Source organism: Bos javanicus, chromosome 6, assembly GCF_032452875.1.
Source record: "Bos javanicus breed banteng chromosome 6, ARS-OSU_banteng_1.0, whole genome shotgun sequence".
Classification (NCBI taxonomy): Eukaryota; Metazoa; Chordata; class Mammalia; order Artiodactyla; family Bovidae; genus Bos; species Bos javanicus.
Genome location: NC_083873.1, coordinates 67,679,590 through 67,705,142, shown reverse-complemented (window position 1 = coordinate 67,705,142; position 25,553 = coordinate 67,679,590). Strand labels below are relative to the sequence as shown.

Below are 25,553 nucleotides of genomic sequence, written 5' to 3'. Positions count from 1 at the left end.
CAGTGATATCTCATTGTTTAAATTTTCATTTCCCTGATGAAATATTCTGTGACGTATCTCTTTCTATGCTTATTTGCTATCTGAATATCTTTTTTGGTGAGATGTCTGTTAAGGTTCTTGGCCCATTTTTAAATTGTGTCATTTTTGTATTGAATTTTAAGAGCTCTTTGTTTTTGTTTTTTTCCCCAGCAGCCCTTTATTAGGTGTGTATTTGGCAAATATTTTCTCTCAGTCAGTAGTTATTTTCTTATTCTCTTGATAGTGTCTTGCAGAGCAGAAGTTTTTAATGTTAATAATGTCCAGCTTATCAATATCCTTACCATTTCTTTCATTGATTGTGCTTTTGGTGTCATATCTAAAACATTATTGCCATACCCAAGGTCATTAAGGTTTTCTACTAATGTTATTTATGAAGAATTTTATAGTTTTGCATTTACATTTTAAGTTAATTTTTGTAAGGGGCCTGGTACTTTCTGTGTTGGAATGTTATTATTGATTCAATTTCTTTAATAAAAACAGGCCTAGTCAAATTGTCTATTTCTTCTTGTGAGAATTTTTGCAGATTGTGTCTTTCAAAGAATTGTTCCATTTCATTTAGGTTATCAGATTTGTGGACATAGAGTTGCTCATAGTATTTATTCATTCTTTCACATATTCATAGGATCTGTAGTGATGTCCATTTTCATTTCTATTATTAGCAATTTGTATCTGTTTTTTTTTTCCCTTAGTCAGTCTGGCTAGAGATTTGTCAGTTTTACTAATTTTTTTTCAAAGAATCAGCTTGTGGTTTTATTAATTTTTTTCTGCTAATTTTGCTTTAATTTAATTGATTTCTGCCCTAATTTATTATTATTTTTCTTCTCTTGGCACTTAGTTGCTCTTTCTACTTTTTAGAAATGGAAACTTGGTTTATTGATTTTAAGATTTCTTTTTCTAATATATGCATTCAATGTTCTTAGTATAAATTCCCTTCTATGGATTTTTTTTGTTATTTTCCACAAATTTTGGTAATTGTATTTTCATTTTCATTTAGTCAAAATATGAAAAAAAATTTTTTTGAGAGTTCTTCTTTGACTTGCGTTATTTAGCTGTGTGTTGTTTTACCTCCATGTGATTTGAGATTTTTCTTATTATCTTTGTCATTGATTTCTAGCTTAATTTCACTGCAGTCTGAGAGTAGATGTTGTGATTTCTTTTAAATTTGTTGGTGAATATTATCTTCGAGCCTGAGAAGAATATGCATCCTGCAGTTGTTGAAGTAGTCTGCAGAGGTCGGTTATAACCACTTGATTGACAGTGTTGTTGAGTTCTATGTCCTTATTGATTTTCTGACTGCTGTGCCTGTTTATTTCTGACAGAGGGGTATTGAAGTCTCCAGCTATAATAGTGGGTTCATCTATTTCTCAGTTTTTGCTTCAGGTAGATATACATTGAAGACTGTTATGTCTTTGTGGAGAACTGACCCCTTTATCATTCTGTAATCCCATATATGGGCTTCCCAGGTGGCTCAGTGGTAAAGAGTCTGCCTGCCCATGCAGGAGCTGCAGGAGCTGTGGGTTTAATCCCTGGATTGAGAAGATCCCCCTGGAAGAGGAAATAGCAATCCACTCTAGTATTCTTGCTGGAATAATCCCATGGACAGAGGAGCCTGGCAGACTACAGTCAGAGGGTGGCAAAGAGTCCTGACTGTAGGCATGCACGCACAGTCCCGTCTATATCGCTCATAACTTTCTTTGCTTTTAAGTCTGCTCTGTATGAAATTAGAATAGCTAATCTGTCTTTTATTAGGGCTTCCCTGGTGGCTCAGACAGTAAAGAATCTGTCTCTAGCTTTGATCCATCAGTTGGGAAGATCCCCTGGAGAAGAGAATGGCTACCCCCTCCAGTATTCTTGCCTAGAGAATTCCATGGACAGAAGAGCCTGGTGAGCTACAATCCTAAAGAGTTAGGTACAACTGAGTGAAGGTCACAAAGAGTTGGACACAACTGAGCGACTAACACAGACAGTCTGTCTTTTACTAGTTTTAGCATGGTATATCTTTCTCCATCCATTTACTTTTAATCTGTGTTTTTATATTTAAAGTGGGTTTCTGGTAGATAATATAGTTGGGTCTTGGTTTTCAATCCACTTTAATAATCTGTCTTTTAATCAAGTCATTTAGACCATTGATGTTCAAAGTGATTGTTGATACAATTGGATTAATTTCTTTCATATTTGTTTTCCATTTGTTACCCTTGTTCTTTTTTCTTTTCTTTTCCTTTAAGCCTTTTTCTGCCTTTTATGGTTTTGAGTATTTAATACAATTCTCTTTTCTCACCTTTGTTAGCATATCAATTATACTTCTTTTTAAACTGTTTTTAGTCATTTCTCTATATTTTCCAGTATATATTTACAACTAATCCAAATCTACTTTCAAATAACACTATACTGGTTCATGAGTAGAGAGAATAACTTATAGTAAAATAATTCTAATTCTTCCCTTTCTTCCCTATATCAGTGCTGTCCTTCATTTCACTTCTAGACATACATAATTGAATCCATTGTTGCTATTATTATTTTCAGCAAATTGTTGTCTATTAGATGAGTTATGACTAAAAATAGGAAAAGTTTATATTTTACATTCTTATTCTTTCTTTGATATTCTTTCTTTCTTAGTGTAGCTCTGAGTTTATGACCTATATCATTTTCCTTCCTTCTAAGGAACTTCTTTTAATATTTTTTGGAAGGCAACAAATTTTCTCAACTTTTGTTTGAGAAAGTCTTTATTCTCTTTCTCTTTTGAAGGGTGACTTTGAGGGTACCGAATTCTAGGTCTGTTTGTTTTTCTGTCAACATTTGAAATATATCATTCCACTCTCTTCTTGCTTGCATGGTTTCTCAAAAGAAGGTGGTTTTGATTCTTTGTTCCTCTATAGGTAATGTTTACTTTTTCCTCTGGCTTCTTTCAGGATTTTTAAAATTTATCTTTGATTTTGAACATGATATATCCTGGGTGTGGTAGGTTTGGGTTTCTTTTTTCCTTTTTGTATTTTCTGCTTGGTGTTTTCTGACCTTCCTGGACCTGTGGTTTTGGTATCTGATATTAATTTGGGGAAATTCTCAGTCATTATTGTTTCAAATATTTCTTCTGTTTCTTTCTCTCTTTCTTCTCCTGTTCTTATTACATGTATGTTAGATCCTTTGTAGTTGTCACACAGCTCTTGAATATTCTGTTTTATTTTATTCAGTGTTTTTTCTCTTTGCTTTTCAGTATTCTATTTCTTTGCAGGTTTCTGTGATATATCCTCAGTTCAGTTCAGTCGCTCAGTTGTGTCCGATTCTTTGTGACCCCATGAATCGCAGCACACCAGGCCTCCCTGTCCATCCTCAAGCTCACATAAGTTTTTCCTTAATCCATCAGTGCTTCTCTTTATTTCCATTACAATTTCAGTTACAATGTTTTTGATCACTAATGTTTCTTTTTGATTCTTAGAATTTCCATCTCTCTATTTATATTGTGCATCTTTTCTTGCCTGCTTTCTACTCTATCCACTAAAGCTATTAGCATATTAATTAGTTGTTTTGAATTCCCAGACTGGAAACTCCAACATCCTGCCATATATGAATTTGGTTATGATGCTTACTTCGTCTTTTCATTTTCTGCTTTGTTTTCCTTTTAGTATGCCTTGTAATATTTTCTTGATAGTTGGGCATGGGCTTACAGAACTGAGCACACACACACACTCACACAATCAGGTGGGGCTCTTGGAGATAAACTCACACAGGTATGGGGATCCCCCCTAGTACTGGTCCCCTTGGACTTTTTAACACTTATAGTTGTCCACGCAGAGCCTCTCAATTTGTCAGTTACAGTTCAGGTTTTCTTACCCTGGCGTTGGCTCCCATGGAAGCGTCTGCTCATGGGTTTTGTTCTCAAAAGCACTTAAGAACTTTTACTTAAAGTAAAAGAGACTGACTTAAATAGGCCTTCTTCAGTAATGTCGTGTTGAGATGTGGAAGGAGGGGAGGTGTGTTAAGACCCCATGATTAGATTGCAGCCTTTTAGTCAACCTATTCCTCCAGACTGTGAACTTCACAAGTGCTTCTCAGTTTTTTCTCCCACCTTAGGTGGTGGTGCAGGATGGCCAGAGGGAGCTGGCGTTGGGTATTTCCCTTCTCCTACATCAGTTAGGTTCTAGGTAATAGTTTCTTAGTTTCTCCTGAGGGCAAACTTTGTCAAGGAGAACAGAATACTTTGGAGTATTTCAAAATATTTACCCCTTCCCCCTGCCAGAAACCTGAGGAGATTTTTCTTTGATATTCACAATTAGAACTAGGGGGCTTTCCAGGTGACTCAGTGGTAAAGAATCCGCCTGCTAAGGCAGGAGGCACAAGAGACTCGGGTTTGATCCCTGGGTTGGGAAGATCCCCTGGAGGAGGAAATGGCAATCTATTCAGTATCTTGGCTGGGGGAAATCCCACGGACAGAGGAGTCTGGAGGGCTACAGCCCATGGGGTCACAAAGAGTCGGACATGGCTGGGCACACAAACACATTAGAATCAAGTGGGGCTCTTGGAGATAAACTCACACAAGTATGGGGTTCCCCCTGGTATTGGTCCCCTTGGAGTTTTTAACACTCACAGTTGCCCACGCTGAACCTCTCAATTTATCAATTACAGTTCAGGTTTTCTTACCCTGCCATTGGCTCCCGTGAAAGCATCTGCTCCTGGGTTTTGTTCTCAGAAGTTGTGATTCTCTGCATCTGCCTACATCCAAGTTTGGGACTAGTGGTTATGAATCTAAGAGTTGTTGCTTTTTCAGTTTGTTTATCTTTTTACCTTTTTTAAAAGATGAAGTGATGTCTTTCATGCCAGAATGAAAACTGGAAGTCTCTCCTTACTTTTTCTATTACTTTAGTTTCCTTTCCTGGATGCAACCAGTATTATCAGTTTCTTGTGCATCCTTTCAGAGATAGCCGACTATTCTTAAAATTTTTTAAATTAAGATGAAATTATTTTGGAGAGAGATTCTACTAAAGTCCTCTATTTCTATGGATGGTTATAAACTGTTTCTCATTATGCTGTCATGTGTGTATGTTTTTTTGTCTCTGAAATATTTTCCCTTGTCTGATTTTCTGGATTCGCCGAATTTTAATTTATTAGAATTTTAAAATAATCAAGTGAAGTTAGCTTATGCTACAGTGAAAACAATCCTCAAATTATTTGTGCCCAAAATGCAAGACTTTCTCATTCAAGTCCATGCATTTGGGGCAAGTATCTTCTCTCTATAGGTTTGGCGTTGTACTTTCATATCAATAGCTCCCTCTATAATTACAGAGACAATGGGAAAGAGAGGTTTGGAACCTAGTGTCAACAGTTAAATACTTCCATTGGAAGTTTATTTATCAATTCTACTCACATTTCATTGGCCAACATAAATCACATGACCATGCCTGGCTTCAAGAGGGAGAAGGAAAGCCTTGAAGGAAAGGGGAAGTGGGTATTGTTAATATTCCTTGTATCTTTGTTATTCTTATGGAATGTTTTGTTGTTTTTTGAGAGGAGTCTCCTCAAGTACCTAAACCTGATTGTAGATATACCTTTGTAGAATGTCTGCTTGACTGCCACTCCATGCCCCCAAAACAGTGAATATCTTAGAAAATCAAATGGCTTCACTTCTTACCTCTTTGTTTAGAATTCTGCCAAGGTCATTATCTTTGTCCGAACGTTTGATCAGTTCTATATCTGCCAATTCTCTTCTTCAGACTGGTGATTGTTCTGTGTACACCCTATTCTATGTTGATAAATAGTACAGGCTCACAGCCTGGCATGAGATTTTATTCTGTTTTCTTCTCTTAAAGGATAGTCAGAGTCTGTTGAAGGTTGCAGTTAGTATCTAGCCACATGAATTTGATGGTGGGAGGGACTGAGCATCGGCCTCTGATGTGCACCTCAGTGGAGTAGACTTGTAAGCTAGCTTTGAGGATACAGCCCATCAATGACACATTGCTTCTCCTTTCCCATTTTTCTTACTTTAAAATATCTTTGTGGAGGCTCAAAATTTCAGGGGTGGGGGCAATACCCCTTTTTAATTTCCTGTCTCTTGCTGAAGTTTTCCTTTTTATGTTGACTAAATTATCTTAGAGATTAGTGGAACAGGGGTCTAGTCAAATATGTATTCCTAGGTTATCCTCTAAGTATTGTTCCTCCTTTTAAGCTGATTGTTTGGATGCAGGTTGCTTCAGGTATTTAATAAGAAGAAAAGAAACAGTTTAAAACTTGCTATTTTCTGGAGACATTAGGTTCCATCTGAAAATGTATATAAGGTAGGGTATGCAAATATATTGGATTTATGTGCTGAAGACAAGAAAGTTCACTTCTTTTCTTCTCTCATTCTCTGCTTCCCTTAGCTCCTCTAAAGGTTGTAAAAGAGAACCTTATAAAGTGGTTAATAGTCACTTTGTTCAATAAAATGTTTGAAAGTCTATATATTGGTTCTTGTTTTGTTTTTGTTAGTGCATATCATATATTTGCCATCATTTATTTAATAAATTTTTATTGTATACCTGTGAACTAGGAGATGATGATACTGGGGATTACAAATGATAGCCTCTGCCCTCCTGAAACTTCCTTTTTAGTCGGGTAGGCAAACATTAAACAGATATTAGATGATAGGCTCTATGATGAGAAATTAAGTCTGTTTAGAGTGTGGTGAGTGTTGGTTGGGCTTCCCCAGTAGTTCAGCAGGTAAAGAACCCATCTGCAGTACAGCAGACACAGGAGACTCAGGTTCAATCCCTGGGTTGGGAAGATCCCCTGGAGGAGGAAATGACAACTGCTCCAGTATTCTTACACAGAGGAGCCTGGTGGGCTACAGTGCAAAGAGTCTCAAAGAGTCAGACACAATTGAGCGACTAAGCACACATGCACAGGTGTGGGTTATTTCTGATAGGGTGATGGGGATGGGCTCTTTGCAGGAGGTGGCATTTGCAGTCTTCTGAAGGGCAAGAACAAGGCATACTCAAAGGAAGGCACTTTCCCAGTGAAGGGATTAGCAAGTACACAGACCCTGATGTGGGAGTAAGCTTCTTGAATTTGAAGAATAGCAGGAGAGCTGGTGTAGCTAGCATAGAGGAAAGGAAACTTTAGGGAGACCACAGATATTTTTTACATTTGATGGAAAACAAGTGGAAATTTTTGAGCACAAGTGGAGTGAATAAATTTATAGTCTAAAAAGATCACTTTGGGAGCTCGTTGGTGGTCTAGTGGTTAGGATTCGATGCTTTCACTGCTTGGTCCAGGCTCAATCCCTGGTTGGGGAACAGATCCTGCAAGCTCCATGGTGTGATGTGGCAAAAAAAAAAAAAAAAAAAAAATCTAGTGACTATGTAGAGAATTAAGGGGTAAGCAGATTCATGGGTACCAGTTAAGAGGCTCCTTGAATTGTGTGGGCCAGAAATGATGATGGCTGTGACTAGGAGGTTGCAGTGGGTGGGAAAGAAGTGGTCAGATTTAAAACATCCAGCATTTTGAAAGTAGAGTTGACACAACTTGTTGATGGATTAGATGTGAGGGTGTGAGGTAAAGAAAAGAATAAAAGTGACTGCCAGATTTCTGGGCTGAGCAGCTAGAAGAATGGTGGCATTATTTACTGAGGTGCAGTGCAGGGAGTAGGCAAAGATTTAGGACACGGTGTTAAGAGTTGTGTTTGACATCCTATTAGATGAACAGACAGGTCTTTGAATTTGCAAGGTTAGTGCTCAATAGAGAGGTCTGGGCCAGAGATACCATCTATATGCTGACAAGTTCCAGGTTTGAATTTAAGGCCTTTAGCCTGGATAAGATCTAGAGGTAAATGTCAGTGGAGAAAAGGGGATAGACTGGCCCTGGGCTTTCTAACATTTTGAGTTAGGAAACAGGCAGAGGAGGAGCAACTCCTGAGGAAAAGGAGAGAACCAGGAAGTGTGGCATCTTGCCATCCAAGTGAAGGTTTTCAACAACGAGGGAGAGAAATGCTGCTGGCGAGTCAGCCATGATGAGTCCTGATTGTTGACCTTTGGATTTCATGAGGGGTAGAAATCATCAGTCGGAGAAGGCGACGGCACCCCACTCCAGTACTCTTGCCTGGAAAATCCCATGGATGGAGGAGCCTGGTAGGCTGCAGTCGATGGGGTCGCTAAGAGTCCGACACGGCTGAGCTACTTCACTTTCACTTTTCACTTTCATGCATTGGAGAAGGAAAGGGCAACCCACTCCAGTGTTCTTGCCTGGAGAATCCCAGGGACGGGGGAGCCTAGTGGGCTGCCATCTATGGGGTCACACAGAGTCGGACATGACTGAAGTGACTTAGCAGCAGCAGAGGTCATCAGTGACACTGGCAGCAGTCCTGTGCATAGAAGATGGGAGGGAATGGAATTGTGAGGTGCTGAAATGCTGACTAGAGAGAATTGTCTGGAAGATGTTAATTATAAATGGGAACAGATTAACAGGGCCATACTGACAGGGAAAGTTTTGTGGTCAAGGAGGGCTTACCCCCTTTTATTCTTTTTAAGGTGAGTGATCCTTATGGTATGTTTGATACTGATGGGCCTGATCCCTAAGGAATGGAGAGAAAACATGTAAGATTTTTGTCACCTTACGTTGATATTCTCCATTTTAAAAAGCAATCCACAGCTGGTTGGGGTTGGGTTAGAAGTTTTCTCGACCCCACCCTCTTCAGAGAACATTTGTAATTTTCTTTTGCTTTCTTCTTTTTTGGCTTGCTTAGTCTTATTGTGTATCTTGATAGATTTCTATCTTTTGCATTTCTGGTAAATGGTGATTATTAGGAAGTGGAACCAATTGTGTATTTAAAAATATGTGAAAGACATTTACCAGAGAACATGTTTCCCAAGGCCCATTGTTTACCACAAAAAGGAAACCACTGACTTCTTGTTACATCAGTGAAGATAAAATTATTTTGTGAATACAGTACTCCTTTTGTAAGTAACATTCAAACTGTGATGAAAAGAAATTTATTTTTTGAAAACAGTAAACTAATGGGAAATGTAGACTTTTGTCGCAAGTGGGAATTTATTTAGTGGGACCCCTTAACATTTTTTGATTTCTCTAAAGAACATTTAAAATTCTTCTTATTGTGAAGATATTCTCATTTAGATTATGAAAAAATACAGTTTATGAAATTTAGAAGTTAGGTGTCTAGTTCTTAATTTCTTGAAATGTGATGAAAAATTTTAACCAATTTTAAGGAAGAAAATGTAGCAGTACAGGGTGGTGGGAATATTTTTCACTCTGAAACAGAAAAAGGAAATCTGTAGTGTAATGTAAATATGGTTAATATTATAGTGACAGTATATTCAAGGGTAACTAGACCATCCATCACAACCTAGTGTCTCTTCTCGTATTGTAAATTCTTGCTTGGTAGAAAAGTCCTCGGGTGAAGTTTGATTTAAAAAAACAAAATTTATAGAAGATGAGGATGTTATAATAGCAGATCTGGGCTTACTGGAGACCAGCCTTCTTGGACCCTTGGATTTTTTACTTGGAATTTTATTCCCTACTTCTGTCTTCCAATACCCCCCACCTCTCATACCTACTCAAAAAACAAAAAAAAACAAAACCCAAAACCCATATCTTTGGCAATAATAAAATCTCTCAACTTTTGAGTATCTAAGAAATGTACCTATGGACAAGCATCTCAGAAAACCTAGAGATTATAAAATGTTCAGCTTCTAAGCGGCATTGTATTATAGATATAACGTTGGTGAATAAATGTGATTCTCAACTTATTTTTTGCCTACATATAAGTTGCACATAAGGAAATAAAATGTATGTACATATGTTTATATGTCAGATAGTGATAAATGGAATGATAAAACAAAATGGAGATAGGGCAGCGACATGGGAGGTCCTCTGAATCACCTTTTTATCATTTACCAACTGAGAATAGTAATAACCTATCTGTTTAGAGTTGCGTGGATTTCATTGTGTGACATGCACCTAGTTTGATACCTGGTATCATACCAGATTGTTGAGTACGTGTTATTCTACTTTCCCTTTCTTTCTGTAATTTGAGTCAGCCAGATCTGCAGTCCAGTGTCATATAATACAGAGTATGCTAAAACTATGAGTTTAAACTAGAAAATGTTTAAACCATGTCCTTTATGTGGTTTTGGAGTTCTTGTTGAAAAAGTAAATGATAACACAAATGAACCTCAAAGAGGCCTCGTGTTTAGTGAAATAAGCCAGTGACAAAAGGACAAATACGGTATGATTCCACTTAAATAAGATATCTAGAGTAGTCAAATTCGTAGAAACAGAGAGTAGAGTGCTTGTTGCCAGGGCCTGGGAGCGGGGAGCGGGGAGCGGAAGAGAAGTTATTGTCTAGTGAATACAGAGTTTCAGTTTTGAAAGATAAAAAGATTTCTGGAGATGGATGGTGGTGGTCTTTGTACAACAGTATGGATGTACTTGGTACCACAGAGGTGTATGCTTAAAGTGGTTAAGATGGTAAATTGTATGTACCTTACTTTTTAAAAAAGTAAATGATGAAACTACTTTATGTTGATAAGGCTTGCCCTCACCGCCCATTTTTGGTTAAATGTTAAATTTTATTAGTTAAAATATATTAAAAATTTTTTCTTTCCATTTTATTTAGGTATAATTGACATGCAACACTGATTAAGGTGTACAGCAACATGACATATATATGGTGAAGTGATTATAAATCAAGTTGTTCTTGACTAAATCATGAAATAGTAGGTTGCTGTTCATACATCATAAATCTGTGTGAGATTCCCAGAAACTGAAGTTTTGATTATCAGAAATTTTCATCATCTTAACTTCCAGAGGTATCAGATCTTAAACTGTTGCTTTGAGAGCAAAGTTTATAGTATGATTGGAAAAGACTTCTTTGTTTTGCATGTCAATTAAAAAATATGTTTTGAACCCTCATTATGTTGAATGGATAACAGTAACAACATTATGTGCTATATGTTGGCTCTTTTTCTAAATTTACACATTGCAACACTTATAATACTTCTAACATTTATAACCCTTATAAAAAGTCCTTGAAGCTCTTATGGTTGAGAAACCCAGTCCTGTGATTTAAAAAGTGATTTTCTACTTTAAAAACAACTTTAGAAAAAATAAATAAATAAATAAAAAATGACTTTAGAGGACTTTAATGCATAGAGGCAAAGGGAGGGCATTCCAGATGGAAGGAAGATCTGGGCGTAGGAAGGAATGGCATGTGTTTGCACAGAGCAGAGTTCTAGAGAACATTAGGGAGATGGGCTAGCGCTTTGTTCTCTTCCATTAGAACCTCGACTGTGAGGCTAAGGGATTTCTGGACTTTATTCTGTAGGCATTGGGAGTACCACTGAATTACCGAGTCAGGGAGCTTTGTGATCAGAGTCATACAATTTGAAAGATGCAGTATCTGAGGTGCATCAGAATAGTGAGAGAGGGCAGGTGAGAAGCTTTGTGGAGTCCTTTTGACAAAAGGGTATTTTAGTATTGCAGTGGTTGGGGTCAGAGGGTAAATGGCTGAGTTGATGAGTTGAGACTTGAAGACGTAGAGGCCCAGATTGTAGTAAGAGGAAATAAAGAGAAGTCTGTGGTGCATGAATGTAAGATTTTTTTCCCCCTTAATGGTCATCTGAATATACAGGTCAGATATAGGTTTTGCTTTAAAAAGAGAGGGTTCGGAGGGCCCAAGAGCACAGGAAGAGGTACTTTAGCAGCCTTGAACTGAATTTGATAAGTTTACGTTGGGCATCTTCTTTCAGTTTGAGAGATGAAGATATCTGTAGAGAGTACAGGACTGTGGTGGTCCTGAGACTTGAAGAATAGAAAAGTTTCAGCCTTTCTAAGAGACAACTCAGGAGGGTCAACCATCAGTCTTTAGAGTGTGAGATAGAATACTAGTAATAATAGTGTACTTCTGTTAGTCTTTTATACAAATAAATTACATGCAATACAGTCTTCTATACAATATTGATTGTATAATCAACTAGTATTTGGGATCGTGTTACATAGGGATGAAGAATCATAGGGAAGGTACGTGCCTTAAATGTTTTATAGTCAAGTGTATAAATGCTCAGATATTATCAGTTTTTTGATGTAGAGCTGAGGCCTTCTCTTTAGGATATTTTAAAAGTGACTTGCCTTTTTCAAATTGTTCGGCTTAAGTTTCAGAAACAAAACGTTTTCTTTTTGCACTCATACTTTTGATATAAAATTTTTTTTTTCTTCTTCTTAAATCAATATACTTTTGATATAAAATTTAACTAAGATATATTGGCAAGGCGAATTTTGGACAAATACAAGATAACTTACTCTTGGTAGGAATGCACTTCAGTCGTTGGGAGAAAAATGAGGTGCTATACCTAAAAGGACTCCTCATTCCCCACAAAAGGAAATGGAAACTTGGGAGCATTCCCCACAAAAGGAAATGGAAACTTGGGAGTTATGGTTTATCAGTGGTTTTAGGACTGATGAGAATCTGGTTTTATCTTGAATCTAATGCTTTTCCTGTTATATAGTGTTGCAAGGTGATAAGGAATAATATGTGAAATATTGTTGAGTGGTGAAGAAGTGATAGGCTGTGTATATTTTTTTAATATAATAGCTTTATTGAGATATAATTCACATACCATGCAAGTCACCAGTTTATAGTGTACAATTTGAGGTTTGTGTGTATTGACAGACTTGTGCAGCCACAACCACAATTGATTTTAGAATATCTTCATCATCCCCTAAAAGAAATCCTGTATCCATTACCTCCCCATCTCCTCCCTGTCCAGAGTCAACCACTAATCTGTCTTTTCTCTATATATTGATAGATTTGTCTGTTCATAAAATGGAATAATGTAATGTGTAGCCTTTTGTGACTGGCTTCTTTCACTTAGCCTAATTGTTTCAGATTCATCTATGTTGTAGCATGTACCAGTATTTTTTATGGCACACTCCACTGGATGGATACACCACATTTTATTTATCCATTCATCAGTTGATGACATTTGTATTGTTTCTGCCTTTTGACTGTAATACAAATAATGCTATTATGACAGTTTCTGTAGTATAGGGTTATCACAGATAATGATATTGTGAACACTTGTACACATATTTTTGCATGGATGTATGTTTTAATTTCTTTTGCTGTATACCCGGGAGTGGAATGGTTAGGACATATTTTATTTTTGAGGAACTGCCAGACTGTTTTCCAAAGTGGCTGTACTATTTTATCTTCCTACCAGCAGTGTGTAAAGGGGGTTCTAGCCATACACTTGCCAACACTTGTTATCTTTGTTTTGATTATGGCCTTCTTAGGCCATATATATGTTATATATATTTTTAAAAAGATTATATTTTTCTAACTATAACAGTAATAAATGCCCTTTGTAGATATTTTGGAAAATACAGAAAAGCATAAAAGATAAAAACATCATTTATTTAAAATCACTATTTAGAAATAATATTAAGTTATTTATCTCTGTTTCAATGTAATTTTTAAAAAATGGATAAAATTATATATAATTTTGAGTCCTGCCCCTTTTTTTAAAATTGTTGTTTAACATCATTCTGCCCCCCTTTTTTTGAAATTGTATTTTAATTTTATCCTATCAAAGAATGTCTATTCTGTTCTCTCTGGCTTTTGTGTTCTTATTTCTTATTACTTTAAAAAATTTTACAATTATTTCAGAGGAGCCAGACATGGAATAGGGATAAATATTTGCGGTTAATCTAACATGTTTAACTAGAAATTACTTCTAGGTTAACTGTAGCATAATGTTCCATCTGCTGAATAAACCATAATTTAGCCAACTATTTTCTCTATTTCAGGCATTTATATTCCTTAGAATTTTTCTTTATAAATAATGTAAAATTTCTTTTAAAATAATGTAAAAAATTTTTCTTTATAAATAGTATAAAAAAATTTGTATATAAAATTCTCTCTGCATTTTGCATTCGTGGGAACAGAGTTACTAGGTAAACAGCTATGAACGTATTAAAGATTCTTGTTACGTATTGACAAATTTACTTTTCAGAATGGTTGTCAAATTTACATTTCCTCTAGCAAATGTATACTTATTCCTTTCTTAGTGTACCTTCATTAGTAATGAGTAAATGGGTGACAGTGAATTTTAAGGTCATTGGAGCAGGCATCTTTCGGGTTTGTTCACTGATATACGTATTGCTGGTAGATAGTAGGCACTGAATATATGTGGAATTACTCCCAGTAGGAAAGAGAAGAGTTTCTCTGAAAGACAAGGAAATAATTTGCCATTCACCATTCCAGGGCCTCCCTGGTGGCTCAGTGGTAAAGAAGCTACCTACAATGCACAAGCCACAGGAGATAGATGCACGTTCAATCCCTGGGTTGGGAAGATTCCCTGGAGAAGGAAATGGCAACCCACTCTAGTATTCTTGCATGGAGAATTCCATGGACAGAGGAGACTGGCAAGCTACAGTCCACGGGGTAGTAAAGAATCAGACATACTGAAGCGACTTAGCACGCACTTAGCACACATGCACATTCCAGGAGAGTAGCTTTGTTATACTGACCATATAACAGCTTGTGTTTTAATAAAAAAGGGATGAAAGAGTAAAAATTAAGCTTTTTTGAGGAACTTGTTTTAAATTTTATTTTGTTTAAACATTTACATGTTTTGGAAGTCAGAGTGACACTTTGAAATCTTAGCTTCTATCCCTGTTTATTTACCATCCTTTATTGGTAACCAATCCCCTTGACTCTCCCGTCCCCTGCCTCTTTTTTTTAAGCAATTTCTTATAGTTCTTTACAGTACTTTTTAGTAAAATTTAACCAATAAAAATAGATATTCTTTCTTCCCTTTTCCCTCCCCTTGTTAAGAACACAGACTATAACAACATATATGTACATTCTCTGATGATGTTTCCATGGAAATACAGAGTGCTTCCTTAATCATTTTAATACTAGCATCATATTCCTTATAGTGGATGCATCATAGGTGATTTTACCAATCCTCTTAGGTTGTTTTCAGTGTTTCACTTTTATAGATTATCCCACAATAATCTTGCTGTACACTTTATTTTGTGAGTGTGCAATTGTATCTGTAGGAATGATACTTTTGAACTGTGGTATTGGAGAAGACTCTTGAGAGTCCCATGGACTGCAAGGAGATCCAACCAGTCCATTCTAAAGGAGATCAGTCCTGGGTGTTCTTTGGAAGGAATGATGCTAAAGCTGAAACTCCAGTACTTTGGCCACCTCATGTGAAGAGTTGACTCATTGGAAAAGACTCTGATGCTGGGAGGGATTGGGGGCAGGAGGAGAAGGGGATGACAGAGGATGAGATAGCTGGATGGCATCACCAACTCGATGGACATGGGTTTGGGTGAACTGCAGGAGTTGGTGATGGACAGGGAGGCCTGGCGTGCTGTGATTCATGGGGTCGCAAAGAGTCGGACACGACTGAGCGACTGAACTGAACTGAACTGAATTGTATCTGTAGGGAAATGTACCAGAAGGAGGATTGTTGGGTCAAAGAATAAGTACATTCTTGATACTGTAGATAACAAGATATCTAGCAATAGAGAATGCTCATTTCTTGGAGTGCCTTAGGGTACCTTTTGAAAAGGTCTATAGAGTCATTGCCCCATAATGTATGTATACTCAAGTACTATGGAAGGACTGTTATGATGATGACCCTTGTATCATCAAGAAATAGGTAATTTTGCTTAGATGGTGAGGAGATTCACAATGTACTTTAAAAAAATGTTATCGGTGATGAAAGATTTAACTTAGAACCTTTAAATGACAAATACTCCTTTTCTTGTTTTTTTCTCTCCAGAGAGATTCTTTCCCTATATAGTTGAGATTTTTTAGTAAGTAAGTTCTTCTTGGCTAAATTCTCAAGTTCTAAAAACTAAGTTCAATAATGATATATGTTACATGAAACCTGCCAAGTGTTACAACTATTGTTTTAAACATGGCTGTTATTAGTAACTAATAACCTACCATGTTTCTTTTCTCTCTTTTTTTCTTTGTCGTTCAGCCTTTAACATTCCACATTCTGCATTGTACATGGTGAATCACTACTGTTTTGCACCAGTGTGCCCACTTGTGTGCCTATAAAGTACAAGCTCCAGATTGAAAAAGCTTCTAGATGGATCCTTTCCATGTTTGGTGTTTTTTCTACAAACTCTGTGCCTCAGCAACCCTTTCTAAGTGGTAAGTGGTATGTATGTTTTGTGCTTTTAAAAAGGAGTAATAGGGATTTGTAAAACAGCTAATTCATTTGAATTACCTTCCCCTTTTTTGTGCCATGTTCTCTTTTCACACATGGGTAAGCACCTATTCTTTTGTGTATGTGTGGTAATTTTCAAAATCATATCTAAGAATAACAATAATACCTAATTTTTGGAGATTTCAGAACATTTTTCCATATTATAATCTGGGTATAGTATAATATGCAGTATTTATGAAGAATACAAAAATATGTAAACAACTTTTTGTGTGTGCACTTTTATATGCTCTGTATTAGGTATTTTTTTATCATTTCATTTTCATTTTGAATGAAGTACAAGTGGTACTTACTGATGTCACAAGATCATAGTTTATATTTATTTCATAATTAGAGATTTTTACAAGTGTTTTTTAAATAATGATCTAAACTTATATTTACTGCTATAGGTGATTACCATTTTTAGTGGTTATTACAATAAGTGAGCTTTCAAAACTGGGTTTACTAAAACTAGTTTTATTTGGGAAGAAAATTGTTTTATGGAATGATAAAAATGTTAGAAGTAGAAAAGCTGTGAAAATAAGAGTAATTTCATCTCCAAACTAGAACTTGCATGGTAAGTGAATTGTGTTAGTATTTTATGATTTGTTATTGGTTCTGTTTTCATTTTGCTAGAGCCATGGATTCCAACTTTAGGTCTGTACTCTATATTTTCTTATTATAAGGCTGAGGTAGTTCTTCCTATTGCTATCTTTTCCTACCTACTTAGGTATTTTGAATCCACTGAGTCAAGAGCATCCTCTTGACATAATTGTAAATTATGTGCACATTTATGGAATTGATAAGAGAAGTATGTAATGCCACCTCTTCTTTTTATAGCATGGCACTGTGTGTCCCTTTTCATATTTTTAACCTTTTTTTGGAAGCATAGGTGCTAGTTAGCCAATATGTTTTTTGAATGTCTCTGAGATTTATTCAAAACACATGTTTTGGGGTGGGGTGCAGAGGAGTAAAATTGAGCAGAACAAGTTGCTGACATGGGAAACCATTAAAATTATTGATGTAAAATATTGAAGACTCATTTTGAGTGTCAGTCAACAAAGAGTTACCAAATTTTTATTTATAAATAAAATATATATGATAACATTTAGCACTGTAAAGAGGTAAGTCTCCAAATAGAAACCATGTAGGTAGATGAGGAGATTGAGTGAAGAATGAGGTACTCCTTAGCTCTAATTCTAATAATTAATTACATAGTGTTCTTAAGTGCAAGTTAATTAGTCTTCATAGCCCTTGGTTTCCTCATCTATGAAATGAGTGAATTAACTAAATAATTTATAAGGTTTCTTTTTTGGTGCTTTCATACACACAACACTTTATGTCTGTAATGAACAAATTGATAGATATTTGTTTTTTTGAGGATACCTTTTCTTTCCCAACCTATCTGATAGAGATAATTTTAGGCTGCTTTCTTTGAATCGTGGGGTTAGAATAAGGTCCCACTGTCAATTAGTCATTGTCTTTGGACTGTGATATCTTTCTTTTATTCTTTTTCTTCACATTCTTATCCTTCTGTTGTCTTGACCGTTAGAATTCTTCACTTAACTCATTTGTTCCCTTTCTGTCTCTTGTATCTTATTAGTTACTCTCATCATGTTTCCTTGACCTGTTTAGTATCCATTGTTTTCACCTTCATATTTTCCAGGATCACTGCATCTTATACCAGTGATTCTAATCCTGGGACCCTTTTAAAAAATACAGATTCCTTCTAAAATGAGCTTGGGAAAGGGTGAGCTTGGCAGGTAGCTGAAACCTACTAGAAACCAGCGTTACTAGCTCACCAGGACTGGAGTCCCAAGGTCTCATAGACTGTCACTTCTTGCCTTAGATCACATCATCAATTAGTTGTACTTCTGAGGCCTTGGAGTCTCCTCTCATGATCATAACACTCGATCTCTGTTCTTTTTCTTTATTATGACTTGTTTCTTGGCATTTTCTTGCTTTTCTAATTAAAACCCAATCCTCGTGATCATATTCGCAGCAGCATCTTATGTTCTGTTGCCTTTTTAACATTCTGAAGACCCTGTCCAAACCACAAACCTGAGTTAATTTGCCAAATATATATTTCCTAGTTCTAGCTGCCTGATGCAGTTGGAAAAGGTCACATAACTAAGTTTGGATCTAGTAGGCAGTCATTTACTTTATCTCTAGACCAGTTCTTTCCAAGCTTGGCTTTTTACCCGTCTTTAGAAGACCCCACACCTTGTCACAGTCAAGTTGCCTTTTGGGGGTAACCTAGCATACTTCTTGACCTGTTCTTTTTTACTTCAGAATTTTTCAGTGCCTAAAGAGGAAGTGTTATATCTTATTATAATTTTTATTATAGAAAACTTAAGACATATAAAAGTTACAGACTAGTGTAATGAATCCCCTTGTATTCATTACTCAGGTTCAGTGATTATCATGTCATGGCCAAATTGTCTTGTCTCTCACCAACTTCCCTCCCATTCCTATACTATTTTAAAGAAAATTCTAGGCATCATAAAATTTATTTGTATTTTTCTGTTGATACCGTTATACCATTAGTAACTTTGAAAAAGTAATTCCCATATAGTCAAATATCCAGTTAATGTTAATTGTAATTCTCACACATTTTGGAGAAGGCAATGGCACCCCACTCCAGTACTCTTGCCTGGAAAATCCCATGGACGGAGGAGCCTGGTAGGCTGCAGTCCATGGGGTCGCTAAGAGTTGGACACGACTGAGCGACTTCACTTTCATTTTTCCCTTTCATGCATTGGAGAAGGAAATGGCAACCCACTCCAGTGTTCTTGCCTGGAGAATCCCAGGGACAGGGGAGCCTGGTGGGCTGCCGTCTATGGGGTTGCACAGAGTTGGATACGACTGAAGCGACTTAGCAGCAGCAGCAGCATCACACAACCTCATGGAATGCAGGATCTTAGTTCCCTGTGCAGGGGTGGAATTTGTGCCCCCTGCAGTTAAACCATGGAGTCCTAGACCCTGGATTGCCAGGGAAGTCCCCCACACACTTTAAAAACAGTTGACTGGATAGGCTCAGGGTCTAGATACGCCCTTTCCCCATTGCAGTTGGTTGATTTTTCTCTTAAGGTTTCATCCTGCCTTCCTTTTTGTCTTTAAAATTTATTTGTTGGATAAATTGGTCTTTGTCTCGTAGATGTGGATATTCCTGATTACATTCCTGTGCAGTGATTAAGCATACTCATCTGACCTTTGTATTTCATGTTAATTGGTAGTTGGATCTAGAGACTTGCTTAGACTCCAGTTCAGATTCTTTCAGCAAGTCTTTGTCTTTGGGCAAGTGTCTGTCTTTTTCTGCTGATTAGCTGCCATTTGTGCTCCATGATATAGATCAGATCTTACGTTTTCTGTAAGGAGGCAGATAGTGTATATTTTAGGCCTTATGGCCCATCTGGTCTCCTCTGCTGCTATTAGTAAATTCTGCTGTTGCAATGAGAAAGCTGCAGTTGACAAAATGTAAATGAATGGGCATGACTGTGTTCCAGTAAAACTGTATTTATAAAAATAGGTGATGGGCTTCCTGCTTGAAATCTATTAAATCATTAAGATTTGCAAAATGGTGATATTTTAATATTATAACTTTCAGTTCAGTTCAGTCGCTCAGTCGTGTCTGACTCTTTTCGACCCCATGAATTGCAGCATGCCAGGCCTCCCTGTCCATCACCAGCTCCCGGAGTTCACTCAGACTCACGTCCATTGAGTCAGTGATGCCATCCAGCCATCTCATCCTCTGTCGTCCCCTTCTTCTCCTGCCCCCAATCCCTCCCAGCATCAGAGTCTTTTCCAATGAGTCAACTCTTCGCATGAGGTGGCCAAAGTACTGGAGTTTCAGCTTTAGCATCATTCCTTCCAAAGAAATCCCAGGGCTGATCTCCTTCAGAATGGACTGGTTGGATCTCCTCGCAGTCCAAAGGACTCTCAAGAGTCTTCTCCAACACCACAGTTCAAAAGCATCAATTATAACTTTACTGTTCATTTATTAGGTGGAATGGTCTGTAAAGAGAAGCTATTCCATGTATACTATTTGTTATGTGGTTGTTATTGTTGTTCAGTTGCTTCGTTGTGTCTGACTCTTTGCAACCCCATGGACTGCAGCCCGCCAGGATTCCCTATCCTTCACTGAATCCTGGAGTTTGCTCAAACTCATGTCCATTGACTGATGCCAATGAGTTTATGCTATATAGTAGTACAGTTGGTATGGGAAAGGTAGGACAAAAGCTTGACAGTTTCCCTTAGCTTACCTATTTCAGTATAGTGCCTTGATTATATTTGCTTTTTCCAACAGTGACTGATTAGGGTCTCCCCTTCACCTCTAGATTCTTTATAGACTCTTTAAACATATTGGAGTTTTAAAAAATTCACTATGTTAATTACCATTGTTAATGCTTAAATGACTTAATCTTTGGCCAGTGGGACTCTTAAAGTTGCTTACTGAGTTATTTTGACATGACTAGTAATTTTTGATAGCTTCTTGATTATCTAGTATAAATCATCATGTACATTTCATCCCCATACCTGGTGTCAGCAATGTCTCCAAGGAGTCCTGATTCCTTTATTGGGGAATAGAATTTTAAGACCACAGTTTGGGCTCTAGGGGTTCTCATTGCTAGTGGGTTGACCATTGTTTTAGGCCTTTTCAATTCTCAGAACTAGGGAATTTTTTTTTTTTTTTAGGACAGAGTACCTCATGAATTCATACTGACATTTCCAATTCAGTTTCAATACTATCAGATTTTTTGTTAATCTTTTTTATTTTATATCTGTATTTTTCAGCTGAGAATTCTAGTTCTCAGTAACACTAAGAATAAAATTTTATTAAAATATTTCATAATTACTCATTTATAGTACCCTCATTATACATGTAACAGTCTCAGAGTAGCAGTACAGGCATTTTGTCTTGTCTGGTTTCTTTTCTCATTTCTGTGAGATTTAGCCATGTTGTTGTATGAAATAGTAGTTTTGTTTTATTTTGTTTTTTTCCATTTCTGTATATAAGTATTCTGTTGTGTGAAATGCCATGATTTATTTATGCCTTTTCTAGTTGGTAGATATTTGCATTGCTTCTAGTTAGGGGCTGTTAGGAATCAGGTTGCCATGAGCACTCTTGTATGCAGCTTTTGGTTGGCGTATGTACTTTCTTCTCTTGGCTATAGTCCAGCAATGGAATTTGCAGTTCATTTTTGGACTTAGGGCTCATTTCCCTAGGAATGTTTACTCAATGGCCTGTGTTTGTTAGTTATCTATTCAGTTCAGTTCAGTTCAGTTCAATCGCTCAGTCGTGTCCGACTCTTTGCGACCCCGTGAATCACAGCACGCCAGGCCTCCCTGTCCATCACCAATTCCCGGAGTTCACTCAAACTCATGTCCATCGAGTTGGTGATGCCATCCAGCCATCTCATCCTCTGTCGTCCCCTTCTCCTCCTGCCCCCAATCCGTCCCAGCATCAGAGTCTTTTCCAATGAGTCAACTCTTTGCATGCGGTGGCCAAAGTACTGGAGTTTCAGCTTTAGCATCATTCCTTCCAAAGAAATCCCAGGGCTGATCTCCTTCAGGATGGACTGGTTGGATCTCCTTGCAGTCCAAGGGACTCTCAAGAGTCTTCTCCAACACCACAGTTCAGAATCGTCAATTTTTCGGCACTCAGCCTTCTTCACAGTCCACCTCTCACATCCATACATGACCACTGGAAAAACCATAGCCTTGACTAGACGAACCTTTGTTGGCAAAGTAATGTCTCTGCTTTTGAATATGCTGTCTAGGTTGGTCATAACTTTCCTTCCATTGCTGTGTAACAAATCACCTCAAAAGTTAGTGGCGTAACGCAGCAAATGTTATTATCTCACAGTTGCTATGAGTCAGTTTTTGTGGGGTGCAGTTTAACTGGGTACCTCTAGCTTACATGACTGTACCTCATGTAGCTACAGTCAGGGTGTTAGCTGGGGTGCATATATCCTTGGGCTCGGTTGGAGGAGCCACAAATGAGCCTTCTGGAGGTGCTTCAAGCACACATAGGTCATCATTGGTAGGTCTCAGGTCCATTCTGGCTGTTGGCTTGAGACCAGTTCCTGTGCCTCTCCATGGGGCCGCTAACATCATGGCAGTTGGTTGTGAGTTCAGAGCAAGGGAGGGAAGACTGTCCTTTTTAATGGCCTTTTTAGTAACCTGTTCTTTGAGTGACAACCGAACAGGTATGCTGTGTTCTTTTACTTAATTTTTAAATTGTTGTGGTAAAATAAACATAACATAAAATGTCAATTTTAATCATTTTTTTAAGTGTATAGTTATGCCACCAACAGAGTATACATCTAAGTTATTTTATTTTAAATATTCTGATATTTAATAACTTCTAAAATGTAGTTTGGTTTTATAATCATATATAATAGTTTCATGCCTCCAAAGTCATCCCCATAAAACAAGGTTTATTGAAAGGAGTCTGACTTCTATCTTTATTTTCTCTACCCTTTTCTCTTTTTTCTCTTTCTAAGTAGATAAGAAAACTTGCTAAAAACCTAAGTTTATTCTTCCATTCTGCTTTTTAAAAAATATTCCTCTTTAGACAAATGATAATATATGCCTTGCTTTTTTCACTTAATATATTATGGAGATCACTCATTAGTAATAAATTATTAATTCCTTTTTATAGCTACATAATATCTCATTGCATGAATAAAAAAGACATAGCTTATTTAACCAATTTTCAGTTGATAGGCATCTGAGTTGTTTCTAATTTTTTGCAAATAGCACTGCAGTTGGTAACTTTATTATCCATATATATATCTTTTTATGTTTTTGCCACTGTATATTTGGGACAGATTCCTGGATGTGGTATTGCAGGATCAAAGGGAAAATGAGTACACAGATTTATAGCTATTGACAGATTTATCCTCATGAGAATCAAATCTCTTTGTGTACCCATCAGTAAAATATGAGAGTGCCTCTTCGTGTGTATATATATATATCAGATCAGATCAGTCGCTCAGTCGTGTCCAACTCTTTGCGACCCCATGAATCGCAGCACACCAGGCCTCCCTGTCCATCACCAACTCCCAGAGTTCACTCAGACTCTGTCGTCCCCTTCTCCTCTTGCCCCCAATCCCTCCCAGCATCAGAGTCTTTTCCAATGAGTCACCTCTTCGCATGAGGTGGCCAAAGTACTGGAGTTTCAGCTTTAGCATCATTCCTTTCAAAGAAATCCCAGGGCTGATCTCCTTTAGGATGGACTGGTTGGATCTCCTTGCAGTCCAAGGGACTCTCAAGAGTCTTCTCCAACACCACAGTTCAAAAGCATCAATTCTTTGGTGCTCAGCCTTCATATATATATACAGAATACATATATTTGTAACCTTATCAATAGAATATATTGTGAGAATTTTTTTTTCGTCCTAATGGAATCTCATAGTGTTAATTTTCGTCTCTCATTATGAGTCAGATTGAATATCTTTTTTATAATTTACAGTTTTATATTTACACTTTCAGAACCATTTACATCAACTGTGGATTCTTTTAGACATAACATAGCATGTTTATCTTGTACACATTAGGCTGAGTATCTTTTTTATATGGGTGAGAAGCATTTGCATTTCTTTTTTTGTTAACTGCCCATTTCTTCAGCTCTTTTTCTATAGGTTTGTTGGTGTTTTCTATTTTACAAGCTTTTTACATCTTAGGAATATCCATATTTTATCCAGTTGTTTCTTCTTCCTACCAGTTAAATAGAGATATTCTCTATTCTGCTTTTCCATATTCTGCCTTTAGCTTGTTTTGTTTTGCTTCTCATCCTTTTCTATTAATGTTACATTTTTTTCTTCTGGCTAAACAATTATTTAGTATTTAATGACTACTTCTGCAGCTCAAACCTATTCCATGATTTCTTCAAATTCAGCATACCTCAGATAGAGTTCGACTTTATCCACAAAACTGATGTTCCATTTGTCAGGTAATGGCATTATTGTTTTCCTCCTTGGGAACTTGAAGCAGTCTTCTGTGATTTACTTATTGTTAATTCAGCAAGTATTTGTTGAGTACCCACCAAGTGCCAGGACTGGACTAGTCATTAAGTAATTATAATCCTAGCTTTCAGGTAACAGTCTGATGTGGGAATAGCTAGTAAACACAAACCCATGTCTAAACAGGTAGTATGTATTTCAAGAGAGAAGTTAAGGGTGGGACACATGATTAGATTGGAGAGTTTAGGAATAGTCTTTTGGAGACTAATAGTCTTTTTAAAAAAGATTTATTTATTTTATTTTTTGGCTTTGGTGGGTGTTTGTTGCTGTATGCGGGCTTTCTCTAGTTGTGATGAGTAGGGGCTGCTCTCTAGTTTCAGTGTGAGGGCTTCTCATTGCGGTGGCTTCTCTTGTTTTAGACTCTAGGCATATGGGCTTTAGTAGTTGCAGTGTGGCCTCAGTTGTTTTGACTTGCAGGCTTTAGACTCTGACTTCAGTAATTGTGGTACACCAGCTCTGCTGCCACCGCATGTGGGATCTTCCCAGACCAGGGATCGAACTGGTGTCCCCTGCATTGCAAGGCAGATCATGGGACTTCTCAGCCACTGTAACTGTGTGTGTATGTTAGTCGCTCAGTTGTGTCCAACCCTTTGCGACCCCATGGACTGTAGCCCACCAGGCTCCTCTGTCCATGGAATTCTCCAGGCAAGAATACTGGAATGGATTGCCATTCCCTTCTCCGGGGATCTTCCTGATCCAGGGATCAAACCCAGGTCTTTTTGCTTTCTAGGCAGATTCTTTGCCATCTGAGCCACCAGGAAAACCAATTATAATAAATATCCTCTTATATATCTATTTTTATCCCATTGGTTTTGTTTCTGTATAGTCTGTGAAACCTAACACATTCCCTCATTGTAGACAAATGAAAGCCCGCCTGAAATTGAAGCCTTTATCATTTTCTATAAGCTTTAAGTTCTGCTCCTTTGAGACTACTTCTCTTTAGAAGATCAGGACTGGTATTTTTCTATCTCTTTTTTTTTAACTCATCTTCATCCTTGTCATGATATCTCTGCCTCTTGAACCCTTCTTCCCCCCTCTCTTTTTTTTTTCCTTTCTCCTAAAGTCTCCATTTATATCCCCTAATCCTTCTTAAATCCTCTCAGTCAGGTTGGCTTTTAACTTTTGTTGATACGCTAATTCTAAGATTCATCATAGCCTGTGTAAATATTAGAATTATTTTTGTATTTATTTGGAGTGCAACAAATTGTGTATATTTCATTTTTGTAACTGATAAGAACTCAATAGATATTTGTTGAACTTTAAGAGATTAGGGAGCTTT

The 25,553-nt window shown here is 37.1% G+C and overlaps 1 protein-coding gene across 4 annotated transcripts in view; it reads left to right on the top strand.

Annotated features, from left to right (window-relative positions):
- Positions 1-25,553, top strand: part of FRYL (FRY like transcription coactivator) — a 268,553-nt gene that overhangs the window by 28,791 nt on the left and 214,209 nt on the right. For 3 of the 4 annotated variants that reach the window (XM_061420109.1, XM_061420111.1, XM_061420110.1), the window contains exon 2: positions 16,020-16,195. The gene's annotated coding sequence lies outside the window, so the exon portion shown is untranslated. Of the gene's footprint in view, positions 1-16,019; positions 16,203-25,553 lie in introns of all 4 variants that reach the window. The other variant, XM_061420112.1, reaches the window with a different exon arrangement.